This window comes from Mesoplodon densirostris, chromosome 10 (assembly GCF_025265405.1).
Source record: "Mesoplodon densirostris isolate mMesDen1 chromosome 10, mMesDen1 primary haplotype, whole genome shotgun sequence".
Lineage (NCBI taxonomy): Eukaryota > Metazoa > Chordata > Mammalia > Artiodactyla > Ziphiidae > Mesoplodon > Mesoplodon densirostris.
The window spans coordinates 17,574,463-17,600,971 of NC_082670.1; positions in this window are offsets into that span (position 1 = coordinate 17,574,463).

Consider the following 26,509-nt stretch of genomic DNA (forward strand, 5'->3'; position numbering starts at 1 on the left):
AAAAAAACAACCCAATCCAGAAATGGGCAGAAGACTTAAATAGACATTTCTCCAAAGAAGATATACAGATTGCCAACAAACACATGAAAGAATGCTCACCATCACTAATCATTAGAGAAATGCAAATCAAAACTACAGTGAGGTATCACCTCACACCAGTCAGAATGGCCATCATCAAAAAATCTACAAGCAATAAATGCTGGAGAGGGTGTGGAGAAAAGGGAACCCTCTTGCACTGTTGGTGGGAACGTTAATTGATACAGCCACTATGGAGAACAGTATGGAGGTTCCTTAAAAAACTAAAAATAGAACTGCCATACAACCCAGCAATCCCACTACTGGGCCTATACCCTGGGAAAACCATAATTCAAAAAGAGTCATGTACCACAATGTTCATTGCAGCTCTATTTACAATAGCCAGGACATGGAAGCAACCTAAGTGTGCATCAAAAGATGAATGGATAAAGAAGATGTGGCACATATATACAATGGAATATTACTCAGCCATAAAAAGAAACGAAATTAAGTTATTTGTAGTGAGGTGGATGGACCTAGAGACAGTCATACAGAGTGAAGTAAGTCAGAAAGAGAAAAAATACCATATGCTAATACATATATATGGAATCTAAAAAAAAAAAAAAAAAAGGTTCTGAAGAACCTAGGGCCAAGACAGGAATAAAGATGCAGACGTAGAGAATGGACTTGAGGACACGGGGAGGGGGAAGGGTAAGGTGGGATGAAGTGAGAGAGTGGCAAGGACTTATATATACTACCAAATGTAAAATAGATAGTGGGAAGCAGCCGCATAGCACAGGGAGATCAGCTCAGTGCTTTGTGACCACCTAGAGGGGTGGGATAAGGAGGGTGGGAGGGACACACAAGAGGGAGGAGATATGGGATATATGTGTATGTATAGCTGATTAACTTTGTTATAAAGCAGAAACTAACACACCATTGTAAAGCTATTATACTCCAATAAAGATGTTAAAATAAATAAATAAAAATAAAAATCTGTTTCTTACAATTCAAATAAAAAGTAGGTTTAAGCAAGAAAGAAACTAAAAATAAACTATATTTTTAAAATCACACAAATATACCACTATTAACAATTTGGTGTATATCTTTCCAATTATTTATTGATGCATACAGAAACATTTCTTTAAACAATGAGGATTATATTGTGCATACAATGTTATAATTACTTTTTAAATCTTAATGTGTTTTGAGGATTAAACAGGATAAATTATTAAAAAGTTTTAACACACTCCTTAGTAGTATCCACTAAATGAAAGTTAGCTGTTATAGTCATTATTTTTTTTTCCTGTATCAAATATCAGTACCTATTTTGTTTCTAGTTATAAACAGTCCTATAATGAAAATTTCATGGACAGATTGTTACACACAGCTGTAATTATTTCTTTAATATCGTTTCTTGGAGGAGAAGGGCTGGGTTGAAGGATATTCACTTATTCATTAAGCAACTCTTTATTGAGTGTTTACTCTTTGCCAGCAACTGTCTTAGGAACCAGAAATAACAACCAGAATAACAAGACGTACTTGGTATCTGCTCTGGTGGAGCTTATACTCCAGGGAGAAAGGAAAAATAATTAGACAATTACAGAGGATTCTATGAAGAACAAATTCAAATTGTCAACCAACATTAAAAGATATTCAGCCCCTCCAGTAGAGAGGGAAATGCAAAGTAAAATATTAATGAGGTGTCAGTTTACACCCATTAGATTGAGAGAACTAACCCACAAACACCTAAAGGCAGCCAGAATGTGGAAGAGATGGGTGGTCAACCTTTTAAGAAAGTAATCTGGCCACGTCTATAAAAAATAAAATGCGTAGCACTCCCATGGAAACAGTATTTAAGAACGTACATCTGAAGAGGATCAGAATGTGCCACCCCAAAATATTCCACTTTGGAAAAAGGATTATTTTGAGCTGGAGGAGTCACAGGAAGAACTCTCTGCCCTTCCCCTTTCTGCCTAAAGCAGGGTACACATTTCCCTTTGTAAAGATACCCCCCTCCCCTCTCTCATAGCAGAAAGAAGAGATGACTGTTAGCACTGGGGACAGCACTGACTTGAGTCTGCGTAAACAAACCTTACAAAAATAACCTTTATCTTCCATTAGTTTTCTCCATATATTTACCTTCCTACAATTTACCACCCCTGTTAGCACAAACTCCTTTACCTTTGTCTTGTCACTTCTCCACACTTTATCACCTTTTGTTAAAATGGTATATAAGCCCTCAGACCTAACCACTTCTTCAGGTTTCACTTCTTTACTGTGTAATAAACTTTTCTCCTATTAATCTGTCTTTGTCAGTTTCATTCACAGTCCCCAGGAACTGAACATAAGAGGTTAGAGTAAAAGAGTTTTTTTCCCCCTCCCCTAAACATTCAACAGTGTTTATTGCATCTTTGTTCATAGTGGCAAAAAACAGGACACAAAGAGATCAAAAGAGGAATCATGATATAGCCACTCCATGGAGGTTTTTATGCATTTGTTATTTCTTGCATGATACTATCCCATATGTGTGATATTATATATATTTATATATATATATGCATAAAAAATTAGGAAAAATTAGATTTAGGGATATCCATAATATCTTATTAAACAAAAATTAAAAAGGAGGAAAAAAAAGTTTCAGAGTAAGAAACAGGTATGATTCACTTTCAGTGAAAAATAAGCCACCAAACTCGAATATATGTATAAGCTTGTCTATTTATATGATCAAGGAGAAGTGTGTTTACAGACACCTGGCATGGTATTAATATGGGTTACCATGAGGGGATGGGATTGGGTAGATGATTAGCTTTTTTCTTTTATACCTTATCCTGTATTACTTCTGTAAAGTATCAAATAAAGAGAATTTTAACAATGAACAGTTTTATTACTAACAAAATACTACAGAGAAGATTGAGAGTGTTCTGGGAACTCATAGCAGAAGCACGTAGCACTCCTCCTCCAGCTTCGATATGTATCATCTGTCTGAAGGGCTAGGTATAGGCCAGATACTTGTCCAGGAATAAAGAGCCTATGATGGGTGTAAGTAACAAGTTGTGGCCACAACTACCAGTTATTATTTTTAGACTGTGTGATGTTATCCACCTGCCTAGCTGCATTTCCTGAGCTCACTGTAGTTAATGAAAGAATTTTAATAAAATTTATTTATTTATTATTTCATCAATTTTTTTTATTGAAGTGTAGTTGATTTACAATGTTGTGTTAATTTCTGCTGTACAGCAAAGTGATTCAGTTATACATATATATACATTCTTTTTTTATATTTTTTTCCATTACAGTTTATCATAGCATATTGAATGTAGTTCTCTGTGACATACAATAGGACCTTATTGTTTATCCATTCTATATATAAAAGCTTACAGCTGCTCACCCCAACCTCCCACTCCATCCCTCTCCTGGCCCCCTCCCCCTTGGCAGCCATCAGTCTGTTCTCTATGTCCATGATTCTGTTTCTGTTTCATAGATAGGTTCATTTGTGTCCTATTTTAGATTCCACATAAAAGTGATATCATATGGTATTTGTCTTTCTCTTTCTGACTTACTTCATTTGGTATGATAATCTCTAGTTGTATCCATGTTGCTGCAAATGGCATTCTTTCATTCATTTTTATGGCTGAGTAGTATTCCACTGTGTATGTGTACCACATCTTCTTTACCCATTCATCTGTCGATGGACATTTAGGTTGTTTCCATGTCTTGGCTATTGTGAATAGTGCTGCTATGAACATAGGGATGCATGTACCTTTTTGAATTATGTTTCATCTGGATATATGATGAGGAGTGGGATTGCTGGATCATATGGTAATTCTATTTTTAGTTTTCTAAGGACCCTCCATACTGTCTTCCATAGTGGCTGCACCAGTTAACATTCCCACCAACAGTGTAAGAGGGTTCCCTTTTCTCCACACCCTCTCCAGAATCTGCTATTTGTAGACTTTTTAATGATGCCCATTCTAACCAGTGTGAGGTGATACCTCATTGTAGTTTTGATTTGCATTTCTCTAATAATTAGTGATGTTGAGCATCTTTTCATGCACCTCTTGGCCATCTGTATTTCTTCTTGGAGAAATGTCTCTTTAGGTCTTCTGCCCATTTATCAATTGGATTTTTGGGTTTTTTTATTGTTGAGTTCTATTAGCTGTTTGTATATTTTGGAAATTAAGCCCTTGTCGGTCACATCATTTGCAAGTATTTTCTCCCATTCTTTAGGTTGTCTTCTCATTTGTTTATGGTTTCCTTTGCTGTGCAAAAGCTTGTAAGTTTGACTAGGTCCCATTTGTTTATTTTTGTTTTTATTTCTATTGCCCTGGGAGACTGACCTAAGAAACCATTGGTACGATTTATGTCAGAGTATGTTTTGCCTATGTTCTCTTCTAGGAGTTTTATGGTGTCATGTCTTATGTTTAAGTTTTTAAGCCATTTTGAGTTTATTTTAGTGTAGGGTGTGAAGGTGTGTTCTAACTTCATTGATTACATGTGGCTGTCCGACTTTCCCAGCACCACTTGCTGAAGAGACTGTCTTTTTCCCATTTTATATTCTTGCCTCCTTTGTCGAAGATTAATTGACCGTAGGTGTGTGGGTTTATTTCTGGGTTCTCTATTCTGTTCCATTGATCCCTATGTCTGTTTTGAGGCACAGAATTTAAAATAAGTTATCTGTAATGCAGAAGAACAGTCAGCTTTCAACTCTGGGGCATTCCACTGTCTGGTTCCCAAGCGTTTCCTCTGTATGATGGGTACCTTCTCTTTACCCACCTTGTAGGATTGTCAGCAGGATCCCATGAGATAAAGTAGATGAAACTTTCCAGCACAAACCTGTCATAAGGTAAATCCTCACAACGTGTTACTTGATCTGAACCTGCCCCCTCCATCTCGCAGAGCCGTCCTAAAGACCCAAGGAGGAGCAGATGTGAGGTGCTTTGGAAAATGTGAGGCATACCACCCAAGGGAGCCAGAGAGCCAGCGCTAGAGCCCGAGGGCCTGGGCAGACGCTCTGGTTCTCAGATGTGCTCTTTGCGTACTTTCACTGCACAAAGTTGAACCAAGTTCAAGAAATTGGTGACTCGGCTAACGGCCTGGAGAATGAGGAACTGGATGAGGCGAAGTGCTTCAGAGGAATGTCTGGCACAGAGTCCTGATTTCCAGAACTTTTCAGCGCTGGCAGGTGTGAGATTGTGCAGTCACTGGAGCCTTGCCAAGGAGATTCAGCACTAACTGTGGAGTGCGGAGGGAAAGTCCCTCGTGGGCCGCGTGTGCTGCTGAGAGCCAGTCACAGAGGAGGGTATGAGGCCTAGCAGCTCCAAAAGCACTGCAGGCAGCGAGGCTTGGCCGGTTGCAGAGATGGAGTGCGCCAGCCAGCTCCGAAGGGTGGGGAAAAAGTGACGAGACAAAGCTTGTCCCCTAGCATTCTTTTTATAATGCTCTGTGTGTACCAAGTGTCTCATAGCACAAGGTGAAAATATCTGAAAAGACAAGGAAAGGGGAAACGTACGGGTTTCATATTCATGAAACTGAAGCCTTTGAATGTCCTCTTTTCCCCCTGTATCCACCTAAAACACGGTAGTCCTCCCAGCCTTCTTTCAAAGCCAGCTTTAATCGTGCCACACGCTGTTTTTGTTGTATGCTTTGACTTGAGGTAGAAATCCACTGCAGAACAATTCCCAGGCCCAGTTCTTCTGAGAGAAGAAATGGAGCTACTGTGATGGATGGGCACCCACATGTGCCCCAGCTATGGAAGGGGAAGGAGGCAAGGGCAGCCCTGGGTCTGCAGGCAGGTCTTGGTCAGAGCACAGAGGTCAAAGGGTGAGACTGTGACTAAAACATGTGTACTTTGCTTTTGAGTTCTGAGGTACAAGCCTTTTCCTGGTCGGCCTCCTTTCTTACCGCTCTTTACTTTGTGCCTTCCTGGCTTGATGACCTCATTTTCTCAAGTTAAGTCATGGTGGAAACCCTGTGCAATAACTGACCTCACACAAAATCCCCTCCTGTCTTTGCATCCTGTGGTCAGCAGAGGTAGCCACAGATAGTCATGAATTAACCTTTTAGTGCTGGCTATTTCTGCTGGCCCCAAACACGCAAAGGCTTTGGTATAAAAATGGCAACTCAATAGTTTCCTGGGTTTATGTAAACAAATATTCAGAAAAATGGGAGGTACTGTGTATTCAATAGCTTTTCAAAAAAAAAAAAAAAAAAAATCAGGGCTTCCCTGGTGGCGCAGCGGTTGGGAGTCCGCCTGCCAATGCAGGGGGCTCGGGTTCGTGCCCCAGTCTGGGAGGATCCCACATGCCACGCAGCGGCTGGGCCCGTGAGCCATGGCCGCTGAGCCTGCACGTCCGGAGCCTGTGCTCCGCAACGGGAGAGGCCACAACAGTGAGAGGCCCGCAGACCGAAAAAAAAAAAAAAATCAGTCACAAAACTGCTATTGGTAGAAAGTCAGCTCTTTGGGGGGGCGGGTTCTAGGCTTGGTTCTGCTGGTGTTTATGAGGGCAAGTAGCTTTCGTTTTTCTCGTGCGTAAAATGAGGAGGCTGAATTAGGAGATTGCTATGGTTCGTCTTCTTTCAAAAAAAAATTCTATGATTCCACGATTCTTCTGCCTCAGGCAACAGTTTGGGATCACCAGATTGAACAATATTTGGGACATACTTACTCTCAAATCGTTTGCTATTCATCGGAAATTCAGACTGAACTGGGTGTTCTGTATTGTATCTGGCAACACTACCGCAGTTACATTTTCATGGGAGGAGAACAGCTGAGCCCGGTTCTGCTCCCTTGTCTGGGCAGAAGGTGGGACCAGTAGAAGGGGCCGGTGAGAACGGGCTCCCTGCCACCCTGTCCCACTGGCTCACCCCGGCCGCAGAGCAGGAGAAGGCCCCGCTGACCCACTCAACTTTTCTCATCAGGGACACAGCAAACTAAATTCTCTCTAGATCTTTTTAGGCAGAAAAGCTCAAACTTATATTTAATTTGGCCACATTTCCAATCAGCATTAACAAAACAAAACACGATAACAACTCCTTTTCAGTATAAGGTGACATTTTTTTTTTCCTTTCTCCATGGAATTAAGTTCTAGCACATAGCCAAGGAGGTAGGTCCTCCTCGACAGAAAATCTTGGACATTGTATGCATTGGAATAAAAGTCACTTTGTGAGGGTGATATACCCAGCACCTCAGTGAAAATAAAAGTGCTCTGAATCTAGAAGTAGGATTTGTCTTCAGAAGAAAAGATGAGATTTACATCTATGTAGCATTTGATAGCGTATACATTTTTTTTCTTACATTGTTTGAATTAATTTTTACAAATAACCCAATGAAAGGAGTATTGTGTTAGTTCTATTTTACGGGTAAGGAATTTGGCTTAGAAATATTACATTTCTTCCCCCAAATCACCCAGCAAGTCAATGGAAGATGGGGCTTGGACCCAGGTCCTCAACCATAGTTACCTCTCTCCACTCTGCTGCCCTGCCGTGTACGAAATCTTTTTGTGGAAGTCACATATTTCTAGCATCCCTGTGGGTTTAGAAGGAAAGTTTCAGTGCTTTTCAATGCTTTTGGCAGAATGCTAACATGTCAGTGCCTAGTCAGGCCCCATTCTTCTGGGCCAGTCCAGCAAGCCAGGACAGAGGCTCTGAGAACTGGCTGATCAAAACCAGCTAGTCCGATTAGCATTATTTCAACAGATGAGGAAACTGCAGCTAAGATTGTTGAAATCAGAGCAGGCAAGCCACTGCGCACTCCCTTTCCCTCCAGTGATCAGGCCGTGCTCAGCCCAGGCAGCTCGGGAAATACTCAGAAAAGCTCACGTTCCGAGTAGAAATGGCTTAAGAAAAAGGACACCTGCTTCTCCTTTCTGTTGCTGATATGGGAACACACCCTGTGTGTGTTCGGTGACTTAGTGATAACTCAATTGCCATTGAATTGCCGTTGGTCCAATTCACTTCTGCGGTCTCAGGATGGACAGACTAGGCTGGGTTCCAGGCATTGTTTATGCCACGAAACTAGAAAGTTGACCAGAACTCTCATATAAGCTTTGCCATGCTGCTCTGAAAAAGATCTGCTAGTGTTAGGGGTTTGAATAGTAATGGCATAGTCTAAAATGTTTTCCTGTTGTATTTGAAAGTATTACATGCTACTGATTTTATATATTAATTAATTAATTAGCTAATTGAGCTCCTGGAAAATAAATCACTCACAGTCCCTTACATCCTGTGTGTATAACGTTTGTATTTACTTATTTATATTTTTTATACATTTACATATTTTTTGATCACTTATGGAGAAGAAGAATAAAAACTTACTGAAACCACATTGGACAAATGACTTCCAGAAAATACACACTAGCTGAGATTATGCGGTGACTTTTTAGATTCTTCTTTCACCCTCATAAATAAAAAAATCCCTTGAACAATTTTTAAAAATTAGAACAGAAAGGAAACCTTCATTGCCCAAACCTGCATCTAAAAACCTATCATCTCCCCAACTGCCTAAAAACCTCATTTCTTTCTAGCTGTTGACAAACAACACATATTAACATAATTGAGGTAATTAAGGGCAGTGCCAGGTACTGTTATCCTACAGGCTTCTGCAGTGCAGAGGCTGCCAATTTCCTCTCCCTCCTAACAGCCTGAAGGTGTGGAGATTAACACCTACAAAGTGTGGTGGCTTGAATATAGATGAGGGGCAAGAGACCGGCTGCTTCCTTTGATTAAAACATTAGAAGAATAATTATTACAATAGTGAAATGGCTTCAGCCTTCTGTTAAGATTTTTTTTTCTCTCCTCCAGTTTACTGTGTATCTCTGAAACTTTCTTTTTTCTTTCCTCCATATGGCAAATTACTATCATTGAAAATCTTATACTTCAAGTTGAGAACATTTTGTACGGATTGAGTTAGTGGTCCCCAAGACAGGGTAATTTTCACTGTTGCCGAGGAGAGGAAAATATTACTTCTGGAGAACCAGCAGGCATTTTATTAAACAATTGTACCAGCTGGTAACAAATTACTGCCTTTATTTGAAACTACCATTTGGAAGTCGGATGCATTCATTTCAGTGGGAAGTAAGTGAGGGGACCAGCTAGGGTTCTCGTGTTGGCGGATTCCTTAGCAGGCCAATCTAGACCCAAATCAGGACCAACGTTGAGGCTGTTGACTACTGTTTTTACATCAAGGCTGTGATTGCTTTTAACTTGGAAACTGATTCCACTGTCCCTCTTTTCTCTGTTTATGGCTCTGGAATACTTAAGGAGGTTTAGAGGAAGGGTAATACACATACTGTGCAGAATCCAAATGCAATATTAATGTACTCCTTCAGTTGTGATTTCTACAAAATTATTTCATATACACTATTGCTGCAGCCACTAGGTCCCCTCTGTGGTATGAGATAAGAGACAGCCACCACATTTTTGCAAAGGACAAAGAAATGCTGGCTTTATTTCTAAAGGTCTTGTGATCCAGAACTTGGTTCTGTTCTTAAAAAAAAAAAAAAAAAAAAAAAAACATGCTTGGCCAAAAGTAGCCTGAGCCCAGTTATCAGCTAATATCTCCATTCTGTATTTTTAGTGGGCAAATAAAATCTATCAGGACAGTGTAATTTAGAAGGGTGGAGAGAGCTGCATAATTTCCAGGGCAGGGAAAAGAGGACTCTGGTGCATTTTTGGTGGAACTGATCTGTTTTGGCAGTAACTTCCAGCTTCCTTTTTTTTTTTTTTTTTTTCCTTTGCATAGTCTCTCTCTCTCTCTCTCTTTTTTATTTTAATGGAAAAGTACAGCACAAGGCCCTGCAAGTTGAGAAGTGATTACTGAGAACACTGCCTATTGCTCTTTTAGTACAATTTGTTTTCTGCTGCCTTCTTGCTCGATACCTGTTTGTTAAAAAAGTTAAGCAAATTCCTGTCAGAAACTTAATTGAATTGGACTTATTCGAATCCTGGGGGAAAAGTGCCTTTTGGTCATTTCATTCCTTCAACATGTGCCGTCCCTTTTGACCAAATGGATTAAAACAAGTATGAGTTTGGAACCCAGATCATTTTCTCAACCAAATCATCTTTCTCAGTCCTCCCCTGGGTCCACCTTTTCCTTGTAGTTTCTCAAGGGGCATAGAAATCAACTTTGGGTAAACCAGCACTTTTTTGAAGATGGTGAAAATGAGACAGAATTAGAATATTGTATTAGATTAAATGGGAGCGGGAATAGGGAGGGTTTGCACTGTAGATTCCAGACCCAGGAAGTTAACCAGATAGAATCCCGTGTCCAAAGCTCTAACTACAAAAGATGTGGTCTCACTGTTTGGAGCAGAGTGAGAGGATGGAACCGAGTTTAGTAGCATCACCTCCATTCTTTCTCTGTGAAACACAAGTCAAGTCCCAGGTGAAAGCTGGTGACCACCTCCAACTCCATGTGATTTGGCAGGCTGGTTGGTCCTGTGAGAAGATGCCTTTCCTCTTCCTCTCTACCTGCAGTCCCTCCTTCTCCCCAAACAATCTCCGCCATGAAACCAAGGCAGATGCTTCTTGCCTCCTCTCCATTCAGGGGAGGAGCTGAGATCAGGTCTGTGTGGCAGGGCTTGTAGGAGGTCTTATACTTGTATGAGGAGATTGAGAATTGTGGAAGCTTAACAGGAATATATATCTGTATGTGTGCACGTGTGCATTTGAAATTTAACTGAAAGTACATTAAAAGATTAAGTACCTGTAATCATTTCCTGGGGCTGCTGTAATAAATTGTCATGCACTGAGTGGCTTAAGCCAACAGAAATTTATTCTCTTACACTTCTGAGGCTAGAAGTCCAAAAGCAAGGGGTCAGCAGGGCTGTGCTCTCTCTGAATGCTGTAGGGGAGAATCTGTTCTTTGCCACTTCCAGCCTCTCGTAACTGTTGGCATTCCTTGGCTTGTAGCCGCATCACTCTAATCTCTGCCTTCATCTTCACATCACCTTTTCCTCTGTGTCTCTATGAAGGATACTTGTCACTGGATTTAGGGCCATAATGATCTCCTCATCTCAAGACTCTTAATTACATCTGCAAAGACCTTTTTTCCAATAAGATCATATTCACAGATTCTGGGGATTAGGAATTGGGCATATCTTTTGGGGTCTGCCATCTAGCCCACTGTAGTCCCCCAAACTGATCATTTGCTTATAGGAAAATGTTTGGAAGCAGGTGCAATATTATAGATTGGTTGAGTGATTTGCATAAATATATTTCTTTCTTTTATATGCCTTAACTTGTTCCAGAAGGTTTTAAGGTAGATGTATAAGATCATACATTGTTTATGAAGAGAAATGATTTTTATTCTAGATTTGTATTATTCTTGCAGATACAAGCTATGGTCCGTGGGATTTGCATGCCCGTCTCAGGCTCCTCCAGGCACAAGGAGCGCTCATTCACAAAAGGAGAGAGAGGATATTTCTTCTACTGTCTTGCCCATGTTCTACCAAGGACCCTGTCATCCCCATTTTGCCAAATCTGGTAAGCTTCTCGCACAAGCTCTTTCAAAGGCAATGATTCTCTACCTTCGTTCAACTGTAGACCCTCATTTACTGTTTGTTGACTCATACTCCTTAAAAGAGGTTAGGAGAGAAATGTCCTCAGCATCCCAGAATACTCCCTGGCGAGTTGGCCAAAGATGAAAAGACAGAGGACCTCAACTGACTAGCATACATTACTTTGGCCTGCAACATGCCATGCAGCCACCAAACTCAAGTGAGACGTGGTGACCAGGCTGTAAAATGAAAACCATTCTCCCTTCTTCCATGTGCTTCTTGCCCCTATTCCCTGAAGCTCACAAGCCATTACTCTCTGCACATCTTCTCCCACAAAGCTCTTAGAACAGTGAGTCAGGATCCCTCTTAGGGGCCCATCATATTTTAAACTCTACCTCCCACAAATATGCCCTGGTGTGCTGGTCCCTATTCTTGGATTTAGTGATAAATGGTGAGTGAAGCCCTCATTCAGACCTGAGCCTCAGCTGTGGAATCCAGTCCTGGTTTTATAATAGAAGCCAGCACTGGGGATTAAGGAGAATTTGTGCCATTATTAAGACTATGCATTTTGATTCTTGTCCTGTGATTTTTCCTTGAGTATCGTCCATTCCATAATCCTGGAGGGTGAAGGGGTATTTGCAGTCAGGATTCAGACATTCTTGGATTTCCAGTCACAATGCCTTCAAAGTATCATCATACCCTCTTGCAGAGGACACTCACTTCTTTGATTGGCTCAATGAAATATTATACTGATTATAATTGACATCTGGCACATTAAAAAGGAGCATTTCTTCAGAAACTATGGGCTATAACCAAACCCCGTACAGCATTGTGGCTAGGGCCTATGCCCTCTACCCAAGAGATCGTGAAGGAAAAGAGGCCCAACCATCAACTTGGATTGTGACCAATCAGATCAGCAATTCCTCCTGAGAAGGAGAAAAAGCAGAAGCAGATATGGTATTGGGCAGAGCAAAATACGTTTCCGTCCCCACTTCTTTCAGTTACCTTGTTTGTATTGAACTTTGGTCTAGGGTATGATGGCCCCTATTTCATTCTGTTAACACTCTGCTGGGTCAAGGTTTGATCAAAGTCCACAGCCTTGGGGGGACCTTCAAGATGGCGGAGGAGCAAGATGTAGAGATCACCTTCCTCCCCACAAATACATCAAAAATACATCTACATGTGGAACAACTCCTACAGAACACCTACTGAACACTGGCAGAAGACCTCAGACTTCCCAAAAGGCAAAAAACTCCCCAGGTACCTGCGTAGGGCAAAAGATAAAAGAAATAAGAGAGACAAAAGAATAGGGACAGGACTTGCGCCTCGGGAAGGGAGCTATAAAGGAGGAAAAGTTTCCACACACTAGAAAGCCCCTTCACTGGTGGAGACGGGGAGTGGGCGGGGGGAAGCTTAGGAGCCACGGAGGAGAGCACAGCAACAGGGATGCAGAGGCAAAGCAGAGAGATTACTGCACAGAGGATCAGTGCCACCCAGCACTCACCAGCCCTGCTCACCCACCAGGACAAGTGGGGGCTGGGAGCTGAGCTCGGGCTTCAGAGGTCAGATCCCAGGGAGAGGACTGGAGTTGGCTGCGTGAACACAGCCTGAAGGGGGCTAGTGTGCCATAGTTAGACAGTAGGGAGTCTGGGAAAAAGTCTGGACCTGCTTAAGAGGCAAGAGACCATTGTTTTGGGGTGCGCGAGGAGAGGGGATTCAGAGCACCACCTAAACGAGCTCCGTTTAGACGGGCACGAGCCACGGCTGTCAGCGCGGACCCCAGAGACGGGCATGAGATGCTAAGGCTGCTGCTGCAGCCACCAGGAAGCCTGTGTGCGAGCACAGGTCACTATCCACACCTCCCCTCCCGGGAGGCCGTGCAGCCCACCACTGCCAGGGTCCCGTGATCCAGGGACAACATCCCCGGGAGAACATACGGCACGCCTCAGGCTGTTGCAATGTCACACTGGCCTCTGCCGCCCCAGGCTCGCCCCGCATTCCATACCCCTCCTTGCTCCCGGCCGGAGTGAGCTAGAGCCCCCTAATCAGCCGCTGCTCTAACCCCGTCCTGTTTGAGCGAAGAACAGATGCCTGAGGGCAACCTACACACAGAGGCGGGACCAAATCCAAAGCTGAACCCTGGGAGCTGTGCGAACAAAGAAGAGAAAGGGAAATCTCTCCCAGCAGCCTCAGGAGCAGCGGATTAAATCTCCACAATCAACTTGATGTACCCTGCATCTGTGGAATACCTCAATAGACAATGAATCAACCCAAAATTGAGGCGGTGGACTTTGGGAGCAACTGTAGACTTGGGGTTTGCTGTCTGCAACTGACTGGTTTATGATTTTTATGTTTATCTTAGTGTAGTTTTTAGAGCTTGTTATCATTGGTGGATTTGTTTATTGGTTTTGTTGCTCTCATCTTTTCTTTTATTACTTTTAAAAATATAATTGGGGTTCCCTGGTGGCGCAGTGGTTGAGAGTCCGCCTGCCAATGCAGGGGACACGGGTTTGTGCCCTGGTCTGGGAAGATCCCACATGCCGCAGAGCGGCTGGGCCCGTGAGCCATGGCCGCTGAGCCTGTGCGTCCGGAGCCTGTGCTCCGCAACGGGAGAGGCCACAGCAGTGAGAGGCCCACGTAACGCAAAAAAAAAAAAAAAAAAAAAAAATATATATATATATATATATATATATATATATATATATAAAATTAAAATTTCTTTATTTTAATTATTATTTTTAAAAACTTTTTTTTTCTCCCTTTTTTTCTGAGCTGTGTGGCTGACAGTGTCTTGGTGCTCCAGCAGGGTGTCAGGCCTGAGCCTCTGAGGTGGGAGAGCCGAGTTCAGGACACTGGGCCACCAGAGACCTCCCGGCCCCACATAATATCATTTGGCGAGAGCTCTCCCAGAGATTTCTGTCTCAAATCTAAGACCCAGCTCCACTCAACAGCCAGCAAGCTACTGTGCTGGATACCCTATGCCAGACAGCTGCAAGACAGGAACACAACACCACACATTAGCAGAGAGGCTGCCTAAAATCATAATAAGGTCACAGACACCCCAAAACACACCACCAGATGGGGTCCTGCCCACCAGAAAGACAAGATCCAGCCTCATTTAAAAGAACACAGACACCAGTCCCCTGCACCAGGCAGCCTGTACAACCCACTGAACCAACCTTACCCACTGGAGGCAGACACCAAAAACAATGGGAACTACAAACCTGCAGCCTGTGAAATGAAGATCCCAAACACAGTAAGTTAAGCAAAATGAGAAGAGAGAGGAATATACACCAGATGAAGGAGCAAGGTAAAAACCCACCAGAACAAACAAATGAAGAGGAAATAGGCAGTCTACCTGAAAAAGAATTCAGAGTAATGATAGTAAAGATGATCCAAAATCTTTGAACTAGAATGGTGAAAATACAAGAAACGTTTAACAAGGACCTAGAAGAACGAAAGAGCAAACAAACAATGATGAACAACACAATAAATGAAATAAAAAATTCTCTAGAAGGAATCAATAGCAGAATAACTGAGGCAGAAGAATGGATAACTGACCTGGAAGATAAAATAGTGGAAATAACTACCGCAGAGGAGAATAAAGAAGAAAGAATGAAAAGAATTGAGGACAGTTTCAGAGACCTCTGGGACAACATTGAATGCACCAATGTTCAAATTATAGGGGTCCCAGAAGAAGAGGAGAAAAAGAGTCTGAGAAAATATTTGAAGAGATTCTAGTTGAAAACTTCCCTAACATGGGAAAGAAAATAGTCAATCAAGTCCAGGAAGTGCAGAGTCCCATACAGGGTAAATCCAAGGAGAAACACGCCAAGACACATATTAATCAAACTATCAAAAAATTAAATACAAAGAAAAAATATTAAAAGCAATAAGGGAAAAGCAACAAATAACATACAAGGGAATCCCCATAAGTTAACAGCTGACCTTCAGTAGAAACTCTGCCAGCTAGAAGGGAATGGAAGGACATATTTAAAGTGATGAAAGGGAAAGACCTACAACCAAGATTACTCTACCCAGCAAGGGTCTTATTTGGATTTGATGGAGAAATTAAAGCCTTTACAGACAAGCAAAAGTAAAGAGAAATCAGCACCACCAAACCAGCTTTACAACAAATGCTACAAGAACTTCTCTAGGCAGGAAAAACAAGAGAAGGAAAGACCTACAAAAAACAAACCAAAAACAATTAAGAAAATGGTAATAGGAACATACATATCGATAATTACCTTAAATGTAAATGGATTACATGCTCCAACCAAAAGACATAGACTGGCTGAATGGATACAAAAACAAGACCTGTATGTATGCTGTCTACAAGAGACCCACTTCAGACCTAGGGACACATAGAGACTGAAAGTGAGGGGATGGAAAAAGATATTCCATGTAAATGGAAATCAAAAGAAAGCGGGAGTAACAATTCTCATATCAGACAAAATAGACTTTAAAATAAAGACTATTACAAGACACAAAGAAGGATACTATATAATGATCAAGGGATCAATCCAAGAAGATATAATAATTGTAAATATTTATGCGCCCAACACAGGAGCACCTCAATACATAAGGCAAATACTAACAGCAATAAAAGGGAAATCAAAGGTAACACAATAATAGTGGGGTACTTTAACACTCCACTTTCACCAATGGACAGAGCATCCAAAAGGAAAATAAATAAGGAAACACAATTTTTAAATGACACATTATACAAGATGGAGTTAATTGATGTTTATAGGATATCCATCCAAAAACAACAGAATACACATTCTTCTCAAGTGCTCATGGAACATTCTCCAGGATAGATCATATCTTGGGTCACAAATCAAGCCTTGGTAAATTTAAGAAAATTGAAATCGTATCAAGTATCTTTTCTGACCACAATGCTATGAGACTATATATCAATTACAGGAAAAACACTGTAAAAAAATACAAACACATGGAATTAAATGATACACTACTTAATAACCAAGAGATCACTGAAGAAATCAAAGAGGAAATCAAAAAATACCTAGAAACAAATGACAATGAAAACACGACGGCCCAAAAACCTATGGGATGCAGAAAAAGCAGTTCTAAGAGGGAAGTTCATAGCAATACAATCCTACCTGAAGAAACAAGAAAAATCTCAAATAAACAACCTAACCTTACACCTAAAGCAATTAGAGAAAGAAGAACAAAAAACCCCCAAAGTTAGCAGAGGGAAAGAAATCATAAATATCAGATCAGAAATAAATGAAAAAGAAATGAAGGAAACAAGAGAAAGATCATTAAAACTAAAAGCTGGTTCTTTGAGAAGGTAAACAAAATTGATAAACCACTAGCCAGACTCATCAAGAAAAAAAGGGAGAAGACTCAAATCAACAGAAATAGAAATGAAAAAGGAGAAGTAACAACGGACACTGCAGAAATACAAACAATCATGAGGGATTACTACAGGCAATCATATGCCAATAAAGTGGACAACCTGGAAGAAATGGACAAATTCTTAGAAAAGCACAACCTTCTGAGACTAAACCAGGAAGAAATTGAAAATATAAACAGACCAATCACAAGCACTGAAATTGAAACTGTGATTAAAAATCTTCCAAGAGGGCTTCCCTGGTGGCTCAGTGGTTGAGAGTCCGCCTGCCGATGCAGGGGACATGGGTTCGTGCCTCGGTCCGGGAGGATCCCACATGCTGCAGAGCGGCTGGGCTCGTGAGCCATGGCCGCTGAGCCTGTGCGTCCGGAGCCTGTGCTCCGCGACGGGAGAGGCCACAACAGTGAGAGCCCTGTGTACTGCAAAAAAAAAAAAAAAATCTTACAAGAAACAAAAGCCCAGGACCAGATGGCTTCACAGGCAAATTCCATCACACATTTAGAGAAGAGCTATCACCTATCCTTCTCAAACTCTTCCAAAGTATAGAAGAGGGAGGAACACTCCCAAACTCATTCTACGAGGCCATCATCACCCTGATACCAAAACCAGACAAAGATGTCACAAAGAAAGAAAACTACAGGCCAATATCACTGATGAACATAGATGTGAAAATCATCAACAAAATACTAGCAAACAGAATCCAATAGCACATTAAAAGGATCATAGACCATGATCAAGTGGGGTTTATCCCAGGAATGCAAGGATTCTTCAATATAGGCAAAACAATCAATGTGATACACCATATTAACAAACTGAAGGATAAAAACCATATGATCATCTCAATAGATGCAGAAAAAGCTTTCGACAAAATTCAACACACATTTATGATAAAAACTCTCCAGAAAGTAGGCATAGAGGGATCTTACCTCAACTTAATAAAGGCCAAATATGACAAACCCACAGCCAACATTGTTCTCAGTGGTGAAAAACTGAGACCATTTCCTCCAAAACAGGAACAAGACAAGGATGCCCACTCTCACCACTGTTATTGAACATCATTTTGGAAGTTTTAGCCACAGCAATCAGAGAGGAAAAAGAAATAAAAGGAATCCAAAAAAGAAAAGAAGAAGTAAAGCTGTCACTGTTTGCAGATGACATGATACTATACATAGAGAATCCTAATGATGCTACCAGAAAACTACTAGAGCTAGTCAAGAATCTGGTAAAGCAGCAGGATACAAAATTAATGCACAGAAATCTCTTGCATTCCTATACACTAATGATGAGAAGTCTGAAAGAGAAATTAAGGAAGCACTCCCGTTTACCATTGCAACAAAAAGAATAAAATACCTAGGAATAAAACTACCTAAGGAGACAAGAGACCTGTATGTAGAAAACTGTAAGACACTGATGAAAGAAATCAAAGATGCTACAAACAGATGGAGAGATATACCATGTTCTTGGATTGGAAGAATCAACTTTATGAAAATGACTGTACTACCCAAAGCAATCTACAGATTCAGTGCAATCCCTATCAAACTACCACTGGCATTTTACACAGAACTAGAGCAAAAAATTTCACAATTTGTATGGAAACACAAAAGACCCCGATTAGCCAAAGCAATCTTGGGAAAGAAAAACAGAGCTTGAGGAATCAGGCTCCCTGACTTCAGACTCTACTACAAAGCTACAGGAATCAAGACAGTATGGTACTGGCACAAAAACAGAAATATAGATCAATGGAACAGGATAGAAAGCTCAGAGATAAACCCATGCACATATGGTCACCTTATTTTTGATTAAGGAGGCAAGAATATACAGTGGAGCAAAGACAGCCTCTTCAATAAGTGGTGCTGGGAAAACTGGACAGCTACATATAAAAGAATGAAACTAGAACACTCCCTAACACCATACACAAAAATAAACTCAAAATGGATTAAAGACCTAAATGTCAGGCCAGACACTATAAAACTCTTAGAGGAAAACTTAGGAGGAACACTCTGACAAAAATCACAGCAAGATCCTTCTTGACCCACCTCCTAGAGAAATGCAAATAAAGACAAAAATAAACAAATGGGACCTAATGAAACTTAAAAGCTTGTGCACAGCAAAGGAAACCATAAACAAGGCAAAAAGACAACCCTCAGAATGGGAGAAAATATTTGCAAATGAAGCAACTGACAAAGGATTAACCTCCAAAATATACAAGCAGCTCATGCAGCTCAATATCAAAAAAACAAACAACTCAATCAAAATATGGGCAGAAGACCTAAATAGACATTTCTCCAAAGAAGATATACAGATTGCCAACAAACACATGAAAGAATGCTCACCATCACTAATCATTAGAGAAATGCAGATCAAAACTACAGTGAGGTATCACCTCACACCAGTCAGAATGGCTATCATCAAAAAATCTACAAAGAATAAATGCTGGAGAGGGTGTGGAGAAAAGGGAACCCTCTTGCACCGTTGGTGGGAATGTAAATTGATACAGCCACTATGGAGAACAGTATGGAGGTTCCTTAAAAAACTAAAAATAGAATTACCATATTGCCCAGCAATCCCACTACTGGGTCTATACCCTGGGCAAACCATAATTCAAAAAGAGTCATGTACCACAGTGTTCATTGTAGCACCCTTTTACAAGAGCCAGGACACGGAAGCAACCTAGGTGTCCATCGACAGATGAATGGATAAAGTAGATATGGTACATATATACAATGGAATATTACTCAGCCATAAAATGAAACAAAATTGAGTTTTTTATTTTGAGTTGGATGGACCTAGAGTCTGTCATAGAGAGTGAAGTAAGTGAGAAAGAGAAAAACAAATACTGTATGCTAACACATATATATGGAATCTAAAAAAAAAAAAAAAGGTTCTGATGAACCTAGGGGCAGGACAGGAATGAAGATGCAGACATAGAAAATGGACTTGAGGACACAGGAACGGGGAAGGGTAAGCTGGGACGAAGTGAGAGAGTAGCACTGACATATATACACTACCAAACGTAAAATAGATAGCTAGTGGGAAGCAACTGCATAGCACAGGGAGATCAGCTCAGTGCTTTGTGACCACCTAGAGGGGTGGGGTAGGGAGGGTGTGAGGGAGGCCTGAGGGGGAGGGGATATGGGGATATATGTATATGTATAGCTGATTCACTTTGTTATAAAGCAGAAACTAACACACCATTGTAAAGCAATTATACTCCAATAAAGATGTTAAAAAAAAAAATCCACAGTCTGTCTTAGGTGGGCTGCCATGGGAACTTAACCTGTCTGATAGCTCAGTCTGACATTTCTTCTCTGAAATGTCTTCTTCTCTATAGCTTGTATTTATCCTTAGTCAAGGATTTCCTAGACTGTGATCCAAGAAGCATGAGTCCTGAGAGGTGTTTTGACAAGAAGAATGAAAGGGGGTCTGGCATCTAATATGTTTGGAAAACTCAGCATGCTATAATCCCCTCTTGGAGATTCATAACAAACATTAAAAGCCTCCTTAACCTTGGTTACTGTGGAGTTTTCAAGCTTAGTTGACTCCAGAAGTCTACTTTCACATAACACCTATTAAGAGCGAGAGACACATTCTGGAAAACACTGGCCTGGTAGAAGATATTTTGGATTTTGAAACAAAAGGCCTGTGTCTGAGTCTCCTCTGTGATTTCCTAACTGTTGGCATCAGATAAGTCACTAGGGACCTCAACTGCACTGAATATAAAATAAGTGTATATAGCACTGTCTTACCTTATGCCTACCAGGGTGGTAAGAAGCAAAGAGGTCTGTGAAAGCACTTTTAAAATTATAACGGCTGTTCAAAAATAGTTATGTATACGTAGATCTAGACCAGCACACTAAATCTGTCCCCCTCCCTGATTTTGTAAGTAAAGTTTTATTGGCACACAGCCATGTTCACTTGCTCACACATAGTCTACGGCTGCTGCTACACCAACGGTGGCAGAACTGAGTCGCTGAGACACAGGCCACATGGCATACGAAGCCCCAAATGTTTATTATTTGACCCTTTATAGGAAATGTTCACTGACCCCTGATCTATAATAAAAGAAGTCATTTATATTCAAAGACTTGTTCTGTGTGTGGGGGAAGAGAGATGATAAGGCAGAGCCCCAGCCTGGATTCTTGTCTCAGGGCACCCAGGTGGCTCTGACCCCCTTACCAGGTAGATCAGGTGCTAAGGTCTCCAGGACTAGCAGGAAGGTGGTGGAATAACTGCACACAGACTTTCTCTAGATAGTAACTTGGGCGATGTACATGCCTGGACACTTAAAGTAGATTGTGGAAGGTTGCCCAGTCTACCCCAAGTAGAAAGGGGCCAAAGAGCATGTCGCTCCAGGCCTCTGGAAGGGTCAGAGTGACAGTTTGTCACAAAGGCATTATTGCAACCGAGGACATACTGTTTCTGTGAGTGTCTAAATTCCTTAGGAACCAGACACAGGTGTTCACTTGAAAGTGCACTTCGCAAAGGATTAGCAGAGCCCTGAAATGTCACGGTGACACTGCTTAACATTTCATCCTCAGGTCCCGCCTGGTGCTTTAGGACCCCCAGGTCCCTACCTCTCAGACTGTTGGAAACACTCAGAGAGATCAGCATTCTGAAAATCCGTCTCAGTGATTTTTCTGGAACTCGGCATCCTGAACTCAGCTGCTTTACGTTCACAGACCAAGAATGCAAACAGTGAAGCACAGAGACATTCCTGGAGGGAAGAATGCTCTCCACTTAGTCGGCGGGTGAGTAACATGATAAGAGCTTTAAGGCCAGGAGCTAGAGGATGATCGTATCGCTAAGACCCCTGTTTCTGGTCTCCACAGTCATGAGCTGCTAACAGGATCTGGCGTCCGTAACTCCCGGTTGCGGAATGCTGGCAGGGCTATTTGTGGAGCCTGTCTCTGAGAGCACGCTTAAGACACCTCATACATCTCCAGCCTTCCTCCCCAGCTCACGTGGGGCGTGTGCCGTGGATCTGTGCATGACGGGGCGGGGTGAAACAGGCCGGAGAGTCACCGTGACATTTCAGTGCTCCGTTCATCTTTTGGGAATTGCTCTTGAGGGTGTGTACTTACCTCTAATTCCTGACGATTTTAGAAGCTCTAAGAAACAGAGTGACAGTCACAGCATGGGGACAGACTAGCCGATTATCATTCTGCCTGTTCTCCTCTAGTAGAGTCATCAACTTCCCTTAGCAGTTTGGAGGCAAATGGACTTTCCTTCTGCTTGGAGTTCATGGCCCTCTACCATGTGGGGACAGTCTCATTCCCCAGGACTCTCTGGCCACCCACTGCAGGCCAGAGTGTTACTGTCCACAATATTCCCCCCTCTCCCTTCTGCTCGCCTCACTCAGGCTCTTCTCTTCACCCCGCCCCTCAAGCCCCATCTTCAGGAAGCCTTTCCTTACATCTCTAAGCCCTTTTATCTGAACTCCCTTGGAACGTAAGCTCTACACTGCAGTTTAACATTTAATTAGATCTTGTGATTTAGAGCCCACTTTAAATATGTATGTATTTTTACTCTCCTCTCTCCAGAAAGAAACATCCGCTTCTTGAAGGCAGAGACCATTTATTTCCTCTGACCCTCCCTCCCCACCAGTCTAAAATAGTGGTTAGCATATAGCAGTTTGTCAGTAAATGCGGTTGAAAATGAGAATTTTGAAGATAGGTTTAGGGGTCTGTCTGATTACTACATTTAGAAAAAAAAATGGGGCTTCCCTGGTGGCGCAGTGGTTGAGAGTCCACCTGCTAATGCAGGGGACATGGGTTCATGCCCTGGTCTGGGAAGATCCCACATGCCGCGGAGTGGCTGGGCCCGTGAGCCATGGCCACTGAGCCTGCGCGTCCGGAGCCTGTGCTCCGCAACGGGAGAGGCCACAACAGTGAGAGGCCCATATACCACACACACACAAAAAAAATGACAGGTTTCAGAAAGATATAGTAGCAGTGCCAGCTTCAGAGTGTTAGCCATGTTCATTCTAGGACTCAGATGCACCTGGAAGGCCAAGGGTAGGCCACCAAGACCTATTTGCATTTAATCCAAGGAGTTTCTTAGGAAGGGACTCATCCTTGGGGAAGAGAGAGTAAAGGGTCATGATATTTGGACAAGGCCTGTAGGCCAGTGAGGGACAGAAGAGATTTATTAGTTTCCTGGGGCTGCCATAACAAAGTACCACAAATCGAGTGGTGTTAAACAACAGAAATTTGTTCTCTCAGAGTTCTGGAGGGTAGAAGTCCAAAATCAAGATGTTGGCAGGTCCAAATCCTCTTCGGGAAGATCCTTCCTTGCTGCTTCCAGCTTCTGGTGGCCTAAGCATTCCTTGGCTTGTGGCTGCATCACTCCAGTCTCTGCCTGTCTTCACATGGCCATCTTCCCTCTGGGTGTCTGTCTTCACGTGGGGTTCTCTCTCTTTTAAAGACACTGGGCATATAGATTAAGAGCCCACCCTAACGACCTCATCTTAATTTGATTGCCTCTGCAAAGACCCTATTTCCAAATAAATTCACCTTCACAGGTACTGGAGGTTAGGACTTCAACACATCATTTTTGGGGATGTAATTCAGCCTATAACAGGAGACATCTTTAATGGAGACTTGTGTGTTATTCTTTAATATTACTATTCCTTTCTTTAAAGTCTTTGAGAAGTCAGTAAAAGCAAATCTTTATAAAACATTGAATTTATATTCTTACATACAGTCAGCCTTCAGTATCTGCAGGCTCCACATCTGCACATTCAAGCAACCACAGATCAAAAGTATTTGTAAAAAAAAGTTCCAGAACTTTCCAAAAAGCAAAACTTGAATTTGCCATGTGCTGACAACTATTTACATAGCAGTTACATTGTGTTAAGTATTGTAAGTAATCTAGAGATGATTTAAAGTATACAGGAGGGTGTACATAGGTTATATACAAATACCATACCATTTCATATAAGAGACTTGAGCATCTGTGGATTTTGGGACCTTGGGGTTCCTGGAAGCAATCCCCTTGGACACCAGGGCTGACTGTCTTGGGGTTAAGTGACATACTAGTGAGGTTACGAGCATCTTCTCCCCTTGAGACTGGAACTTGGTGGAAACTAAAAGGGCAGCCGGGTCTGGGCAGAGGAGCTCAGCCTACACCAGGGGTGGGAGGGAGAGGAGGGAGAGGCCAAGAGGACTGTCCCTGAGTGCGTGCTGGGGGGGAGCCAGACCTCACCGGAGACGATGGGCAACGCTCTTCCCTCCTTTTCCGCCTGCTTCTAAGCCCCCCTCCCACCTCCAGATGTCTTCTGTGGGCTGTCTCCCTTGTTTCTCCAGCTCTCACAGTCCCATGCTCTCTGGGCTTCACTTATACCCTTTCTTCCTTGTTCCAAGAGCCTATCAATCCATTTTATTTAAAGGAAAAAAAAGAAATGATTTTCTCCTGTAGGGAGTGTCATCTATGTCTTTATGGTTCTACTGACTCCGTTTTTCACTGTGCAACTTTCAAGGCCTTTACCAATGAACAACCCTTGCTTGTACTTGGGAACCTATCTCATTGCCTGGTGCCAATTTCTAGAAAGTGTGAAGCCCCTCCCGCCCTCTGGTTTCCCTCTCCGATAGTGGTAGAAGGTGGACATGACCAGATGCTTCCAGGTGGCACAGATGCCCTCTGGCTGTGACATCTCTGAGCCCCTGCCCAGAACCGTGTAGGTCAGAGCCGTATGTACCTGTCGTTGGTTGAGCTGGCTTTTACACGTCCCCAGTGAGCTCTCTCAGCCTCTTTATTTGGTCATAGGCATCCTCTTTTCCGACATAAAACAGGAATTAGACTAATGCCGGCCTCTCAGTCTTGAGGCCCTCATTTGGTGCCTTGGGGAAAAACGTGAGGTGGGAAGCTGCCCCTGTTGACGTGGACTCGCCGGTCCTGGGGCATCTGCCCTGGGGGTGATCCCAAGGAAGGTGGCAGAAGCCAGGCTGCATCTGCAGCAACCACAGCCCTGGCAGGTCCTGCAGAGCCAGGCCTCTGGGGACCTTGTGGCTGGCAGTGCTAGCTGCTGCTGGTATCAGAGTCCCTCGTGAGGGGCGGAGGGGGTGAGGAAGAGATGAGCTCACCCTTCCCCTCCCTGGCCATTCAGCTCCGAGCTGTGCCCTTGCTCACCTCCCTGTCACCCGGCCCTCGTCAGGCCGGCGCTGACAGGGTAGCAGGACACTGTGTCACAAGCCCGCCAGCCAGACCCCACTTGATTCTTTTGCTGGGTGTGTAATCAGGGCATTAGAGGGAACTCGGCAAACAGAAAGGATAAAGCAAAGTCCTGAGACGTGGGCCAATATTTAGGAATTGAAAAAATCTTTGCTAACGTGAGAGTGTCTGTTGCTGATATGTTCTTGCATATGTTTGTGCTTACATATTTACTTACAGAGGCTTAATCATTAAATCATGTTATCCCCTAAAGATGTTCTCAGCGGCAACAAATCTCTTGGCATGAGATATCATAGCAATAAGAACTACTCATGACAGGCAGGATGCTGCTGGAGTGCAGAAAACAAATGTTAAAAACTAGGTTGAAACAGTAGGAGGCATGATAGTGTAGCAGAAATTAAAATGGCAGTCAGAGATTGTCAAATCTTCTTTTCCTGAATAATCACTGCACTATCTTTAGCTCTTAATTTTTTCATGTGTAAAAATGATGGTAACATTACCTTTTCTCCCAGTTCCTGCCCAGAGCTTCCCCATCTTCCTCAAGTCTGGAATCAATATAATGTTAAAAAAAAAAGAAAGAAAGAAAGAAAGAAAGAAAAGAAAAGAAATGCTTGTCATTAATTGATAGAGAAATTGATTCAACAAATTGGGTTCAGAATAAATGATAGGAACGAGGGAGAAGGAAGGAAAAAACTTCAGGGATACAAAGCACACTTTCAAGTTCTTACAGGGTTTCAGGTCACATGAAATTGGCTGTGATTTTTTTAGGCTAATATCAGTTAGTCAAGATTGATAATAATATTGACAATTTGAGTGGCCTGTAATATGTGTGGCGGCCTGGCAGATGCCATTTTTCATTAATTACTCAATCACACCAGCTCCCTGAGGAAGGTGGAACACCCCCTGTTTTATAGATGAAAAAACAGTGGCTCCAAAGACCAGATGAGTTGCCTAGGGTCACATGACTAGTGGCCATTGGAGAATGGCCAAAATACCATGCAATGAGCTGATAGAAATATCATAGATCTTGGATATTGATGTTCTGTGGGCTGCTCACTGTATTCTAGCATCTTTACTCTCCCCTTCCCCAAGAAGCTTGCTCTTGCACTGGGCCCTATGTACCTCCTGGGCTTCCAAGGCCTTAGCTAGTTACCCAAGCCCCGATACTCAGAACAAATATAGCCTTGTCCTACGGGCAAATCCGGAGACCAGGAGATTATGTCAGCGTGGCTGATGGACCGGTCAATGCTCCGGTCACTCAGAGGCCTTCGCGGTTCCTGGCTTTCCCTTCCTGTGCAGAGGCAGGCCAGAGGGGGACGGAAGTGATGCTGCCGCAGCTGGAAGACCCTGGGGGGTGTGTGGGGCCAGACTGTTAGCCCTAGGGCTTTACATGTTCCAAAAGGACGGCCTGTGAGATATACAGATGTTCATTGTTTTTTTTTAAATT